General features: G+C 46.4%; 1 protein-coding gene across 2 annotated transcripts in view; it reads left to right on the top strand.

The window, feature by feature from the left end:
- LOC139413311 (v-ski avian sarcoma viral oncogene homolog b) overlaps positions 1-16,740 on the top strand; it is a 38,618-nt gene that overhangs the window by 1,845 nt on the left and 20,033 nt on the right. The window lies entirely within an intron of this gene.

Here is a 16,740-nt window from a genome sequence, read left to right as displayed (position 1 = left end):
CTGCTTTTCCTTCACTCTGCGGTCCAACTCATCCCAAACCATATCAATTGGGTTGAAGTTGGGTTATTGTGGAGGCCAGGTCATCTGATGCAGCACTCCATCACTTTCCTTCTTGGTCAAATAGCCCTTACACAGCCTCGAGGTGTGTTGGGTCATTGTCCTGTTGAAAGACAAGTGATAGTCTCACTAAGCTCAAACCAGATGGGATGGTGTATCGCTGTAGAATGCTGTGGTAGACATGCTGATTAAGTGTGCCTTGAATAAATCACAGATTGTGTCACCAGCAAAGCACCCCTTACACTATCACACCTCCTTCTTCATGGTTTCCGGTGTGAACCACACATGCAGAGATCACCCGTTCACCTACTCTTCGTCTCACAAAGACACGGCAGTTGAAACCTAAAATCTTAATTTGGACTCATCAGACCAAAGGGCAGATTTCCACCGGTCTAATGTCCATTGCTTGTGTTTCTTGGCCCAAGTAAGTCTTCTTCTTATTGGTGTCCTTTAGTAGTGGCTTCTTTGCAGCCATTCGACCATGAAGGCCTGATTCATGCAGCTTCCTGAACAGTTGATGTTGAGATGTGTCTGTTACATGAACTCTGTGAAGCATTTATTTGGGCTGCAATTTCTGAGGCTGGTAACTAATGAACTTATCCTCTGCAGCAGATGTAACTCTGGGTACTCCTTTCCTCTGGCGGTCCTCGTGAGAGCCAGTTTCATCATAGCGCTTGATGGTTTTTGTGACTGCACTTGAAGTTCTTGACATTTTCCAGATTGACTGACCTTCATGTCTTAATGTAATGATGGACTGTCATTTATCTTTGCTTATTTGAGCTGTTCATGCCATAATATGAACTTTTGACCAAATAGGGCTATCTTCTTCTGTATAAACCACCCCTACTTTGTACTGATTGGCTCAAACGCATTAAGAAGGAAAGAAATTCCACAAATGAACTTTTAACAAGGCACACCTGTTGATTGAAATGCATTCCAGGTGACTACCTCATGAAGCTGGTTGAGAGAATGCCAAGAGTGTGCAAAGCTGTCATCAAGGCAAAGGGTGGCTACTTTGAAGAATCTCAAATATAAAATATATTTTGATTTGTTGAACACCTTTTTGGCTACTACATGATTCCATATGTGTTATTTCATAGTTTTGATGTCTTCACTATTAGTCTACATTGTAGAAAATAGTAAAAAATAAATAAAAACCCTTGAATGACTTCTACTGTATATACACACACATTATTTATTTCCTTTTTTTCCCTGGCTGATCTTTTGCACATGCACGTATATTGGTTTAAATTCACATTTAAAAGGTTTGTTTTAAAATTGAACATTAAAATCAACAGAATCTCAAACTATCACACCCTTGAGTGGCCCTCCAATCCACTCCCCTTGGGGGTGTTAACCGGACCAGAACCCCCCCTCAGGGTAACTCAAGGGCATCTGCATATGACAAATGGAGCCTCAATTATATATTTTATTAGTCCAAGAGGGGAGGGGGGGCTGGGGAATTCATTTTTGGGGTTAGGTAATTAGAGTTTAATGAGCTTTGGGTTATCAAGATGTCTGTGAGAAAGGGCTGTGTTGAACGGGATAGTGTGTGTGTGTGTGTGTCAGAGGAGACTGGTGGGTGGAGATATAGCAGGACGGCCTCTTCATAATGACTGGTATAGAGGGAATGGAATGATATCAAACGGGAAAACCATGTGTTTGATACCTTTCCATTCATGCTGTGCCACCAAGCCGCCTGTGGTGCGTGTGTGTGTGTGTGTGTGTGTGTGTGTGTGCACATTGATGGATGTGGTGGTGGAAGGTTTTCAGGTTGACCACTTGCCTGTTCGACCTCTGCCTGGCTCCAAGCGAGGGTCACAGACGTTTGGAGCGGACTAAGGACGGGGCGACATGGTGGCTGTTTCCCTCAGCTCACAGCAGCTGTTGAGTGGGACTCTGCTAATGACTGGCCCCTATGTATCTCCATGGTGTAACGACTCCACTCTGAACAGGAGACACGGGGCCATTTCTCGTAAATCTCCCTCCCAGTGACTTTCAATTTCACTATCAGCGCTACTCACAAAATTGTGGCATTTTTATTGTGCAGTTATAAATGGAGGTCTTTCTCGACCAAGAGAGGCTTGGTTGAATATTGATGCGGTTCCGTTGTGATGGTGGATGTTCAGACGAGGTATCTCAGAGACCGTTTGCAATCTATTATTTAATGATTAGCTACAAAGAGATGTAAGGACCTTTTGTTGTTGAGAAAAACAGAGATCCACTGTACTCGTCCCCTCTGTTATGGCTCCGATCAAAAAATATCCTGAATTAGTTCCTAGCAAACTACATTGCATTGCAGATTCCATGCATACATTGTCCTCAATTTTTTAAATTCTACATAAATTCTTAATTTCTAAGTTGCTTTGTAAAATGGCACCAAATCTCACAGCAAATGGCCATTCAATAATAAGTGAACATAATCTGTGTCATTTTCAATTTAAGAAATGGACAAAGGAAACTAGAGTACGGAGTCGCGGACCTAAAGAAAAAATGTCTGAGGAAAAATCTCCACCACCTGTGGCTTGTAGCTGGTCTCCCAACTGTAGCCATCATGTCATGATATATGTTCCGAGTGCTTCATATTTTACAAAACTGTGAGGTCTCTGTTGACAGCCTTCGAGTGTCTGATGAAATATATACCGACTGAGCTGAGGCAGGCAGCATCAGGGGGAGTGGTCTCTGTGTGTGTGTGTTTGCCTGCCATGGTTCACTGTCAGGAGTGTCCCAGTTAGCAGACAGTCAGGCCTGGTCCTTAGGGAGCGGCACACCAGTGCTCCCATACATCACTCTGACAGGGGAAGCTGGTGAGAGGCCGGACAGCCGCCAGCAGCCAGCCTTGGCTCGCTTACCCATGAAACAAGAACTCAATATTATTGCCCCGCCTCAGACCAACACTGATGTCGGGGTGTTTTATCAATCAGTCCAGGATCCACTGTGTGTCTGGGCCTTCAGTTACACTACTGTACATGCAGTGCTGTAAACTAGGCTCAGTTGAGAAACACCTTTTTGCTATTTTGGAGTAATCTCTTTGACTAAAAAGAAAGTATAGTGAAATAATAGATCATAATTAATAAAATGATTTAATTCAAGTACTGTGGAAAGTTGAACAGGGTTTCCACATAGCTAAAGACGGCATTCTATTTAGTTGAATATCATTGTTCGGGTACAAAGCAGACAGGGATCAGAGGGGGTTGGCACCAGAGGACCGTTGTGTCTGTTTTGAATCAAATCCTGCATTTGGTCATTAAGCCGTTGCCTAGCGTACATATGGGGGCAGATTGGAAGAGAAGAGGCTGTAGGCTCTGATTGAGGAGATGCGGGCCCAGTGGGGCAGGGCCTTGACATGTGTTGTCAAAGGGCCGTGACACCTGACCTTTATCCACAGAGAGTGACCCCACCCACCCCCACTGTATTCACAGCATTCAATCAGATGCCCTTGTGTCCAGTCCACTGGCCAGATGGCTGTCTGATAAAGGACCGAGAGACACAGCAAATGTTTAAATACAAATAACAAACGTTATTCCCAACGACACTACCAACCATGCAAACAAAACAAAAACATAGTCCACCAGTCTCCATCATACAGGAAATAAGTCATGAGAGTTAGTACACCAGCATACAATATAAACCTATATGATACACCAAATAATATGAGTTAGTACTCCAGAATACAATATAAACCTATATGATACACCAAATAATATGAGTTAGTACTCCAGAATACAATATAAACCTATATGATACACCAAATAATAAGAGTTAGTACACCAGAATACAATATAAACCTATATGATACACCAAATAATAAGAGTTAGTACACCAGAATACAATATAAACCTATATGATACACCAAATAATAAGAGTTAGTACTCCAGAATACAATATAAACCTATATGATACACCAAATAATATGAGTTAGTACTCCAGAATACAATATAAACCTATATGATACACCAAATAATATGAGTTAGTACTCCAGAATACAATATAAACCTATATGATACACCAAATAATAAGAGTTAGTACACCAGAATACAATATAAACCTATATGATACACCAAATAATATGAGTTAGTACTCCAGAATACAATATAAACCTATATGATACACCAAATAATACGAGTTAGTACTCCAGAATACAATATAAACCTATATGATACACCAAATAATATGAGTTAGTACTCCAGAATACAATATAAACCTATATGATACACCAAATAATATGAGTTAGTACTCCAGAATACAATATAAACCTATATGATACACCAAATAATAAGAGTTAGTACACCAGAATACAATATAAACCTATATGATACACCAAATAATAAGAGTTAGTACACCAGAATACAATATAAACCTATATGATACACCAAATAATAAGAGTTAGTACTCCAGAATACAATATAAACCTATATGATACACCAAATATTATGAGTATACAAAATAGAATTCCGCCTGTTCTTCTATTTGGTAAGAAAAGTACATAAAATAGGGTTTTGTGAGGAATTACAAAAAAATATTTTTTCCCCTATCATTTTCCAATATTTCTCAGTATACGTTTAAGAGGTAAGGGCAACAGCATTAATCTCGTGACTGCGTGGAGAGAAGAAGCGGACTCTGGAGACCCATGTAGTCCTTACTTAATCAAATGAAGCCTCTTCATGCGAGGCCAATTTATGACATTTCTCATCCCATTGTTCTGCTCACTCCATCAAATTCGCCTCAAACCTGGGACCAAAACAATCAACTGAGTAGTCTCTGGGTGGTGAGGAATGGTGTGTGTTGTACCTGTGTGCTTTTGTACGGGTGTGTGCAACTCAGGGCTAGCGAGACAGTTGTGTCTGTTTCGTGATTTGTGTATGAGCGTGTCTTTGTTCACTAGGGAAGTGCATTTCTCCTTACAAGCGCGATTCGATACGCATCTAGACACATGGACTCCAATACGATACAGGAACGATGCTTTTAGTTTGAAACGATTCGAATCGATGCGCTAACAATTGTTGCACGACCCCATTCTAAATGAATATCTGATACTGATGGAGCTCAGGAGCTGGATCTGTCTGAGCTGACTTCTCTGAGCCGAGTGGGCCTGTGTACAGTATGTGTGTGTGTGTGTGTGTGTGTGTGTGTGTGTGTGTGTGTGTGTGTGTGTGTGTGTGTGTGTGTGTGTGTGAGTGTGAGTGTGAGTGATGTAGTGTGTGGGCTGAGCCATAGGGAGACAATTTACCATTTACCACTATCAGATTAGGGGGTTCAATTTATGTTTTTGCGCCGTGACGTTTTATCTGAAATCCTCATCACCCGCCGATTAACTTGTCATATAGCAGATTAAAATGTTTTGAGCTAGTAATACGTCAATATTTGTTATCAGAAATGAGCCATGACATACAAAAGCCGATTAAAGTAACACCGTTTTTGGATTTCACCCGTCTCAAAAGCGAATGGTTTTGACCATTTGGAACTTTATGGAGAGTTGCTCTCTTCTCCCGTTCCAACCTGTGAGGCTGGCAAGAATGATTGCTGTCCTTGTTATGAAATTACACCTTTACCCTGTTCATGTGAAAATGGCCTGACTGTTTAAAGCAGAACTACCCAAAATATTTTGTACGGTGAACCTGACAATCCAAAAGCCCCATTCAGGAGATAGATCAGCAAGATGTGAGTTGTGTCCATTCTGGTAGCCTACAAAGGCTCTGCTGTTAAAACTACATTTTCTACAGCGCATTTGATAACAATGACCCAGCAAGTTAAATTGCTTGTTCCTCAGTTAATACAGCCTATGATTTAAGATTGCGACGGCCATTTTACAAACGTTTGGGTGCTGAAGGTGCCGCGCAGATATAGCCGAACAATATTAGAACAGGGAAATGGTAGGCCTATCTATCGTTGGCACAAGCAGTTGCGTTCTGCCGTTCTGTGCACACAATTATCTGCCTTTGAGATCAACGTCATACGCTGTTACATGCATAAAAGCTCAATAGGAGGCTGAAGGAGAGGGCGCGTCAATTCAGTCACAACAGAAAAGAGGAATAAAGCAGAAAATAAAATATGAGTAAAAAACTTTAGTGAACGGGCAATTTGTAGAGCTTGAATGTTTTTTTTTTTTTTTTTTTTTACCTATGCACGCTTCATTTGGAACGGTTTGGGCTCCCGCACACCAATGCACTCTCATCCTAAACATTTGAACAGGGGACCGGTGTGTGCAGTAAGTGCGTGTAAGTTGGCATGTAATTATGCCTGGATCAGCTGGACTGGAAGTTTAAAATGAGCTCACTGACTGCTCATTTCCATTCCCATCTGTTTGCTGACCTCTGGGAAGCCCTGAGGGCACACATGGTGCATCCCCCCGGCCCCTGGCCCGGCCCCTGGTCAGCCCCGTCTGACCACCACTGACCCAACACAACTCCTCACTGACCAGCACCTCCCCGAAACGGAATAGCCAAGTCCGACCAAGACTCAGTATCTCCAACCCCTGCCTCCAGTCCAACCTAAACCATAGCCTAGTCCCTAACCAGTCAGATAATGCAGTGGATAACACATCCAGTTCAGAGTGTTGGTAGAATTAATTGTTTGGAACTCTGTTCACTTGGCTCTTTTCTAAATCCTTTTGAAAACATGGCCCACTGACCACCAGCTCCCCAGAGAAGTGCATCATGCCATCTCTTCTGTGATTGAAGGCGAGTGGGGGTCAGTGTGTCAGAAAGAAGGTGTGAGGAGCTCACAGGGGTCTTGCCCTCCATTCTCCAGGGGCTGACCCCATGTTAAAAGGGCGTCAGCTGGAGTTCTGTGATGGGTGCTAAAGACCTGCCCCCTCCTTTGTTCCAGAGCCCTGCCATTCAGAGGCTGTGAAGTGCAGCTATTCCTCTTTGTTAATGCCTTGTTTATTTGGGTGGTGCATGGGTAAAAGGTTGGGGACAGACAGGTAGGAGTGGGACCCTCACCTCCCTTTAAAAGGAGCCTTCTCGTGCCCTGAGGTTATCCTCAAGCGTGCTTCTCTTCCTCACGCTCTTGCGAGCAGGGGAATGCGGTGCGATATCTCACTCATAATGTCAGAGAACCGGGGGTTACGCAGGTCACTTTTAATCGTTACGTTCGAATAGCAAACAAAAACCCACAACAAAGTGAGGGGATGTCCAATACGAGGCGTGCACAATCTCAGTTTAATAAGATATGTCCCAAAAACAGTACTCAAGAGGTAAACTCCTCTGTAGGGGAAGGCCCTTCTAGCACCGTCTAAAAAAAACGGGAGGAGGAAAAGCCGAAGCTTTGTGGACTCGGGAGTACCAGCTAGCTGTCTAGGGCTCTGACTGGTCTCTAGGTCAATGGAGAGAGTTCTCCTTGACAGAGCCAAGTGGTCTTTGCCATTTACATAAAAAGGTGTTCCAGGTAGAACTCTCTTGGGTTCCATGTAGAACCATCTGTGGAAGCACCTTTTTTCCCCCAAAGAGTGTAGAGAGAAAAAACGCCCCTCAGAATCCTGTAAAGGGCTATGAGGGTTTCTCAGTGAGCTCTGGAAACATGTCCTCCCTTGGAACAGGAGAGCAGAATATTTAGGGTTCCCTACCTTGACGTACAGATTAGCAGCGCCCTCTGGTGGGAAAACCGGAGCGGCACATACCGGAACTGGCTTGACTGTGATAGCTCGCGTCATAGCAATCAGAGGCAAAAGGCCATAGGCACGGGAAAAAAGGGGAACAGTGGATGGCGAAAGACAGATTGCCGTCCTGCTCCGTATGTCAGTGAGACCGGATGGACGGCTGACATGCTGACTTCTACCCCTGGCTGAAAACCTGAGAAGACACAGGGGGGGAAAGCCTGAGCGAGGGAGGCACACGGGGGGGAACAAACTCGGGCGGGGGAACTAAAAGTGAGTCTCCTCCATTTTCTCATGTGAGAATGGTCACAAAAGTGAGCTGCTGCACAGAGAATAGGATTTTGTCTTATCGCAGACCTGCCTTCCCACTTCTGCGAAACTGTAGAAACTGTTCAATCCGAAGACAGAGGGGTAGGGCAGAGAGCCGTAGGCCCTGCACACTATCATCTTCAGCTGCCAGGGCTGCGCCCTAGGCAGGCTGACCCTTCTTCCCTCCCTTAGGAGGGTTAGCGGGGAGCATCCTTGCTGCCGCTGCAGCATAAGACTGCTTCTCTACAAGTTTGCTTTGGTTCAGGAGCCTGAGTTTCGGCAGACTGCTGCGCTGCTGGGGACCTCTGTCCCCCAAGGCCAGCTTGTTGCCCCTTCCCAGCTGTAAGACTGGGGCGAGATGCAGGAACCAACATTGGGGCATCAAGGAGGTCCACTTTTTATTTGTCTGTTAAGCTGGATAAGCTCAGCCAAAGTACCCCTTCTCTCACCACTGCAAGGCTCATAGTACTACCACAGCCTTGAATGGCACTACGAAAGGCATGGAGGTTCGGGTCTGTCATCATACAGATCTCCTCCCAAGCATCTGGGTCTAGGGTGTCCGATTCCAGTTACTTCCACACTTCCTCCAGTAACTGAACCTGATACGCCAACATTAGAGAGGTCACATTGAGAGCTCTAATTGCTTGGGCTGAGGTAAAGCGCTCTGCCTTCACATGGAGTGAGGTGCTGGTTTCGTTAGTAACACGAGGAAAGGGGCTGAGGTGGTAAGCCAGTGACGGCTCCACCGTGGGATGGTTGCCAAACCCAGATTCTTTCATATTGTCCAGGCTCGGGGTACCCCTTGCAAGAATCTTGCTAGTGCGGGGGTTTTCCCATGAGCTCTTAGCTTCCCTGGGGCAAGCTGGTACTGCGGCGAGCAGTTCCCTTATCAGATATGGGATGGGAGTCTCTTCCAACCGTATAGGTCCCTTAACAGGAGTAGGGGCTCTCATTGCCGAGTCTGGCCACGGCCCGCTTGCAGACATGAAGGAGCCCAAACTTTACTGGAGGAGGGGCACATCCACTGCTCTCAGAGCCGTTAGGTCTGCTGGCTTGGGAGGGCGGGAGAACGGGGTCATCAGTGCAGGAGATGCAGACTATCTCACCTTCCCCTGATACTGCGTCATCAGACAATGAGGCGAGGGAGTTGAGGCTTTCAATGACCTCGTCCCAACTGGGCTTGGTTGCAGAGAGCTGAGCCTCAGCTGTTGCTGTTGTCTCGAAGGCAAGAGGGGCTATTGAGATAAAAGCATTAAGCTTCCTCTCTTCAGACCTGCCCTCATCAACAGTCTGCAGTGCTCACCGGACTCAGGCACGTTCCTTACACAAGAAATTGATGCATAGAGGGGACCGAGCAACGCCTGTGTTGTAAGAACAACTTGTAGATGGCGCAAGCTAGCTAGTACCTTGTGGCTGGTGACTAGCAAATCGTAGCTTGTGTAAATGGAGTACTAAGCTAGCTAGTTAGAAGCCTTGCGGCTAACAGCTAGCCATAATGAGCACCATATAACACTATAGCCGCGAGGCTAGTGGGGTGTTAGCTAGCTCAGTGCTAGCTGAAGGAAACCGCGTGGGAGCAAAGTTAGCCTTCAGATAGAGTGCTCCAGTGACCGACGGCGTCGTGAAGGCTGGGATGGTCGGTCTAGTTAACACAACAGGCGAATGTAGGTTAAGCTAGATGAGAGACAGGAGCTATCAATGCTACCATGCTAATGAGGTTAGCTCACCTCTCAGCGAGCTAGCCAAGTTAGCCTTGCCAATTGGGCTAACTGAGCCTCAATAGCTAGCCGTGACGCTAGCTACCAATGGAGAGTGATAAGTAGAAAGGAATTTCTACACAAAACAAAAGCCTTCCGGTTAGTACTCAACCTCTTGACAGGGTTAGAAGACCTGCGATATCCTTCTCGGTTCACCTGTGAGCAGTTAAGCAGGAAAACAGGTATCCAGAAGATCTGAGGAGAAGAGAAGCGTGAAATAACCAGAGGGCGGGAGAGTGCTCCTTTGAAGGTAGGTGAGGGGCTCACCTCATTCGCCATCCTACCTGTCTCTCCAACAGACGCTTTTAATAGGTACTTCCGAGAGTAGGCGAACCCCACATGTGAGATAGCGCTTTGCTGTGTCCGTCTGTGCCAATGGCACCCTGTTCCATGTTGGGCAGCCAGTCGCCACTGACTGGTCAGTCTGCTGCAAAAGCATGCACACTAACCTGAAACTATAGCAACAAGCAGAGCATTATTCCCATTTTTCATAGACTATGAAAAATAGATGAGACAGGGTTTTTTGATGGAGTGTCAGTTCTCTTAAGGCGGCGTGCTCGTCAGTCAGAGAAGAAGGAGATTAGGGAGGAGGAGAAGGAATGGCGTATGTGTAGAGGAGGAGTAGATTATGTAGTCATGCTGAGAGCAAATGCCTGGATGGGGTTTGGGGAAACTGTCCTGTTCCACTTCCCTCTGTCTGACCCTGATCCACTCACATGTTCTGTAAGAGTTACTGCTGCTGACTCTTATCAGTGAATTTAGCTTATCTGCCTGTTAGAGAACAGGAATTAAAAATATAAGAATGTGTCTTACTGGCTCGCTGCCCGGCGACACACACTGGCTTAGTCGTATTAGGATGATTCAAAGTGATTCAAGTTTCTAAATTTTTTTTTGAAGCCACAGACAGCAGTGTCTATTTTCCGCTTATTATATCCATCTTGGTTTGCCTGTGTTTGAACTGGGCTGCAGTGCTAGTCTGTGTTTTGGATCTGTCGGACCACGTTGGCGCTGTGCCCGTGTAGCTCCAGTCAGAACGGAGCAAAGCCAGGGCCTGCCGGTGCCGTATGACAAATCAGCGTTCTGCTCTCGCCTACATTCCACCCACCAACCACCTCCAAAGCCATCAGGAGGATTAGCTCGCGCGGCTAAACCAAACAGACTGCTCAATGTTCTGACAGCATTTGTTCCAAATCTTGTACACGCCTCTGGTTTGATGGATAATAGCTCACGAATCATGCATTCATTCCAGCTGTAGCTGTCAATTGTAGGCTACGCTACGGCAATTGGATTCTGAAAGGAAAAGTAGTGAATGTTTTAAGGATTTACCACTGCACTCCAGGATATACATAATTTATTCTGAGATTAATTGGCACAGATTAACGTTGAACTCACTGTGGGGTTCAGTACCGCATTCAAGCAGACCGTAACGGACAGGAAAGCATCTGTTAGCAGCCAACGTTATAGCAGAAACCACTAAGTTAGAAAGCCTGGTTTGCCTAAAATGTTGTTTTATAACTGTGTGCAGCATTCAGAGTTCTCACAGCACGCACACACACACACGCACGCACGCACACACACACACACACACACACACACACACACACACACACACACACACACACACACACACACACACACACACACACACACACACACACACACACAGGCTGGAGTCTCCTCCATACAGTAGGCCTGTGATTGGAGGGCCGATGTGGTTGCTAAGCAGAGCTGCTCTTCCTGTGCTAAATAAGAACTTCATACTCTCTCTCTGGCTGGTGGGCTGAGAAGAGTGTGCCAGAGCTGAGCTGCAGAGCACAGCACACACAGTCAGACAAACAGGCAGGCAGACCTCCCCACATAGACTTACTCACAGCAGAGCAGAGAGACTGTAGGCTACCCTCCTCCACCCTGCACCACAGAGACATCTTCCTCTTCCATATAGAATACACACATCCTCCTCCTACAACACATACAGTGGACCTCCTCCCACCTTCTCCTTCTCCCTACAGCACAGAACTCCCCCTCCTCCGTACACCTCCTCTTCTACCGTATAGAACATAGAAAGCACCTTCTCTACCCTAGCCCACAAAGCTTTTCCCAATTCTCTCAGTCTGGACTACACAGGCCGGTGAGTAGTGAGTGTTTCACTTATGAGGGATGAGAGCCCACCACCATCCATTTTGCAGTCGTCCTGTCTTTCCCTCTGCAAATTAAGAGAAAGGGTGACGGTGATGTCAGGATGACCCAGTACACAGCCTCCATCTCCCCGCTAGCTGAATGAAGGAGTGGGATACTCATTTTCACTCTCATTCTACTCTGTTATACCCTATCAGGACAGGCTACCATCTTGTGTAGGGGCTCTGCCTTGACGACATTTGATATCTTATAGTGTGATGTCTTTGCACATCCACCCCGCTTGCGAATTAATAGAAAACCAGACCTATTAACCACCTCTCGACATGGCACGACAAGGCAATCTAGTATCTCCCCTGTGCTACTGGTGTCTGGGCCTCAGCGTTGGGATCTGCAGAGCGGCTATTGTCTATGGTCAGTTACAGTGTCGGGGCAGTGCGGCGCTGCTGGCAGGCAGGCTCCCCATATCAAATGAATCCTGCACAGCTGTCTCTATTCTACTGGTCTGTACTAGTCTGAGTTAGACTCGTTTATTCAGTATTACAGGCCCTCTGGGTCCGTCATGGCCACCCCTGTTACTGTGTCCTTTACCCTTAAAGCGTCTGCCCAGTCGGACCTTTCTCTCTCTTTTGTTCCTACTGTTTCTCACAGGAAGTGCCCTTATTCAAAAGCCATGATGTGTCGTTGCAGACATGCCATTTCCGATTACTCACCGGAACAGGGCCCTGTCTCTCTCCTTTAATCCCCCCACACACTTCCTCGTTCCCTCGCTGGCATGGCGGCGCTTGCATTTAGAGAGACAGGCGCACAGATGGGGGATGCTATAGGCTCAGAGAGAGAGAGAGAGCTTCCTCCCTCAGCAGGGGCCTGAGATGAGGCGGTGACCCTACCAGGGTGGGGCCCTTAGCTGGCGTTGACGGGTGTCTGGCTGGCTTTATTTCAAGCAGGTCACCGGGCCTGGCCAGGCACGACAGAGAGACACAGACGGGCTCAGCCCGAAACAGAGCTTGGGTGCAGGCTTGCCCTTTATCCCATAACGAGGAACATATTATAAGCCCAGTGTGGAGTCTCTTATAAGCCCAGTGTCTTAAGGCAGGGAATGGGACGGTATCAGGGGAGAGGTTAGCTTACACATCATCTTAAAAATCTCCAAGCTGCTTTTCAGATGATCATCATATAAACTGGGTAATCCCCTCTCCTTTTGGCACCAACAGCTTCATCTGCTGCATAGTTGAGGAGGAGAAGAGACAAACGTATCCAGCTGCTATTGAAGGCGCAGTGACAGGACCTTTCTGGATGTGATGTGCCATTTGGCAATGGGGAAGATGAAGGAAGGTCTCCTGAGAGGGACAAAGGGAATAAGGAGATGGAATAGGGATTAAGAGAGAGGTTACCTTTCTGTTATGGAACCTTCTGATTTGACGAATAAATAAAGGTTGGGGGAATTGTTAATACAATGCTATAACAGTTACAGTAGTGAAATTACCCCTTGACAGAGACAACAATGGAGTAGGTAAGTCTGTGTCCAAAATGGAAAGTATGAATTATTCCATGGCTATGACAGGGCCTTGTTGGGGCCCGTCTCCACAAAGACTCCCATCTCTGCATGGCCATATTTAATTCAGGCCTTTCAGCTGCTTAACTGTACAGGCTGTTGATCGAATGAGTCTCTCCAAAGGGATTAGTCACCCTATCGTCAACCCAGTTCCCTAATTTCTCTTCCTTTGTTGTGGTTCAGGCTGCACTAAATGGGATAAAGGACCTTGGCTGGACACAGTGGGAGGAAGTGGCTTTTGTGTGTCTGGCAGGTGCAGTGGAGTGTGGATGGAGTGACGGTGGGGTTTTTGGTTGTGTGTGTGTGTGTGTCTTTGTTTGTGTGTCTGTGAGTAAGTGTGTGTATGTGAGTGAGTGTGTGTGTGTGTGTGTGTGTGTGTGTGTGTGTGTGTGTGTGTGTGTGTGTGTGTGTGTGTGTGTGTGTGTGTGTGTGTGTGTGTGTGTGTGTGTGTGTTTATCTGTGTGAGTGAGTGTGTGTATATGAGTGAGTGTGTGCGTTTATCTGTGTGAGTAAGAGTGTGTATGTGAGTGAGTGTGTGTGTTTATCTGTGTGAGTGAGTGTGTGTATGTGAGTGAGTGTGTGTGTGTGTGTGTTTATCTGTGTGAGTAACTGTGTGTATGTAAGTGAGTGTGTGTGTGTTTATCTGTGTGAGTATTTGTGTGTATGTGAGTGTGTGTGTGTGTGTTTATATGTGTGAGTAAGTGTGTGTATGTGTGTGTGTGTGTGTGTGTGTGTGTGTGTGTGTGTGTGTGTGTGTGTGTGTGTGTGTGTGTGTGTGTGTGTGTGTGTGTGTGTGTGTGTGTGTTATCTGTGTGAGTGAGTGTGTGTGTGTGTGTGTTTATCTGTGTGAGTAAGTGTGTGTATGTGAGTGAGTGTGTGTGTGTGTTTATCTGTGTGAGGGAGTGTGTGTATGTGCCTCAGCAGGCCAGCAGGCTGTCTTTCCTGTGGCCGAGTGCTGCTGAGATAGACCAGGAACCTCTGGAACTGGACTTGAACCCTCAATCACAGTGCTCCTCGGGGGGGCTTCAGTAAATTGTTCAGGCGAATGGCTTTCTCTCTCCTTCCTCCTCTCTTTCTCCTCACATCTGGTGAGCAGTGCTAGCGCCCCTGTCATCTTTTACTGCGCTGAGGTCATTTCCACCCTATCGGTAGAGTGAAAACACATGATGTACTGGGTTGGGCCTTGATGGGGCAGGGCTGGCATGGACCAACACGGACACAGGCACGCATTCAATTTACCAACAGCTGCCCAGAATGGCCTTTCTAACTAAGGCAAGTCTCAAACGGCGCAATTAGAAACTTTGAATTGTACGTTTTCGAAAGTTTTCGAAAAAGATAAGTCTCGTCGAGTGAATGCATTAGTACCAATATAACTATGTTCAAGGTCATTTGCAGTATCAAAAAATGTGACGGTGAAGATTCCAGGCATGCTGCAGTTTCCTTTTATCGTGTAAAAAAAAAAGAGCTGCTCTGCAAAAGTATCAAGTAAGCAGTGAGCTCCAGCAGCCAGGGCAGAACTGAAGTCTTACTGGAAAACGGATGCATGGGATCTATTTCTGTAGTCCGACAGCTAGGAGGACTCTGTCATAGACTGACTGTACCAGGCAGCGCTCATTATTGAGGGCACCCTCTTCTCTTCTATATGCCACTGTCTGTCTGTCTGTCTGTCTGTCTGTCTGTCTGTCTGCCTGCCTGCCTGCCTGCCTGCCTGCCTGCCTGTCTGTCTGTCTGTCTGTCCGCCTGCCTGCTTGCCTGCCTGTCTGTCTGTCTGTCTGTCTGTCTGTCTGCTTGCCTGTCTGTCTGTCTGTCCTCATTCCCTCTGCAGCAGTTTAGCTCACTGCCTTTGTTCTCTCACTTGGCTTGAAACTGGAGAATATGGAAAGAAGTGCTGAGGCTGCAGTTATATAGCCTGGCTGCCCACAGCTCAGACAGTACAGGAGAAACACAGCACCACAGCACAAACCCCCACCTCAGTCCCCCTTTATACACACACAGCAGCGCCAAGGCACAGTCAAATCCCGCTAGACTAGAGCCACAGACACTTGTGTTGTGTTTATGTGTTTTTACCGCGTGTACGGGTTTTTTCTTTTTTCTTTTTTCTTTTTTTCCCTTCTTGGACGGTACTTTGAAGTGCAAACAGCATCATTTTTTGTTTTGAAATGAGCCCAATTGTACTCATTTAAAGCATGTGTGTCTTGACCAAATGCCACCCCAACAAACCATCTATCTGGATGTCTTTGGGCTGGTAGTGTGAGAGAGATGTTCCATAGACTCCAGCAGGCGTTTCTAACAGCAGCCTTGTAGAGTGGCTGGAGAGACAGTGAACTTTTATCACGCTAATAGCCTGAAGTCACATCTAGCTCTAATGGCTTAGGCAGCCATGGCAGGGGCAGGACCAGGGGTTGCCTGGAGGTCAGGTTGAATTGCAGTATATACATGCTAGTTTCCAACTGGTAGAACAAATAAAGGAGAGAGAAGGGGAGGCATCTGAGGTGAGGAGGGGGGAAAGCAGTTAAAAGCAGTTGTTATTGGAAGAGCAATTGATTCAAAGCTTGTTTGTTAGGAGGAGGTAGTTGCAGAAACATGGGAACGGTTTAGTCGACTTCCTCTATATTTGTTTTGTCATTTTTAATTCAACTTTTGACCAAAACCTTACTTCATCAAAAGGACCTGCTTATGAAACGGTGTTCAGAGAGCTGAAATGTGCCACATTTCATCCAGATTGCTCATTTAAACCCCTCTGGCCCAGGTGGATATTGTGGATGGGAATGTTTGTTTGTTAGAGAGGTGATCTCAGCACTGGAACAAGAATGTAGTGAACCATGAGCCGGACTGTGGGACACCGACCTGAATATAGACCACTGCGTTTGTTTTGTTTCTCCGTTTCTCGGGGAGAACGTTAAGAGGCTGCCAAGGACTTGTATTCACACCCAAGGCATGCAAATAAAACCTCTCGCACATAGAGCCGCACCTGGGTGTAGCCTCCACATCTGGTGGAAAACATACACCGTCAGTGTTCATGTGTGAGAGGCAGATTTCCACCTCTGTGCCTCTTTCTGAGAGACTAAATGGCGTTGGTTGTTTCAGTGGCGGGATGTTTGTGTGTTTTGTTCCCGAGCCGTTTTCATAAATGCCCCCGTTTTTATGTTGCCGAGGTCAACTGGTTTTACTAGACTGGCGAGGCAAGTCCAGAGCCAAGAAGGCTTCCCTACCATCTGGCAGCCATAAAATGGGGAGCAGGAGGGTTTTATAGGATGGCAGGGTGAGACACGGAGGGGAATAGAGACAGAGTGGATGGTGGACTCTAGTTGCCCCCAAAAGCTTCAGAGCTT

This window comes from Oncorhynchus clarkii, chromosome 7, assembly GCF_045791955.1.
Source record: "Oncorhynchus clarkii lewisi isolate Uvic-CL-2024 chromosome 7, UVic_Ocla_1.0, whole genome shotgun sequence".
NCBI lineage: Eukaryota > Metazoa > Chordata > Actinopteri > Salmoniformes > Salmonidae > Oncorhynchus > Oncorhynchus clarkii.
This window is presented reverse-complemented; position numbering and strand designations above follow the sequence as displayed.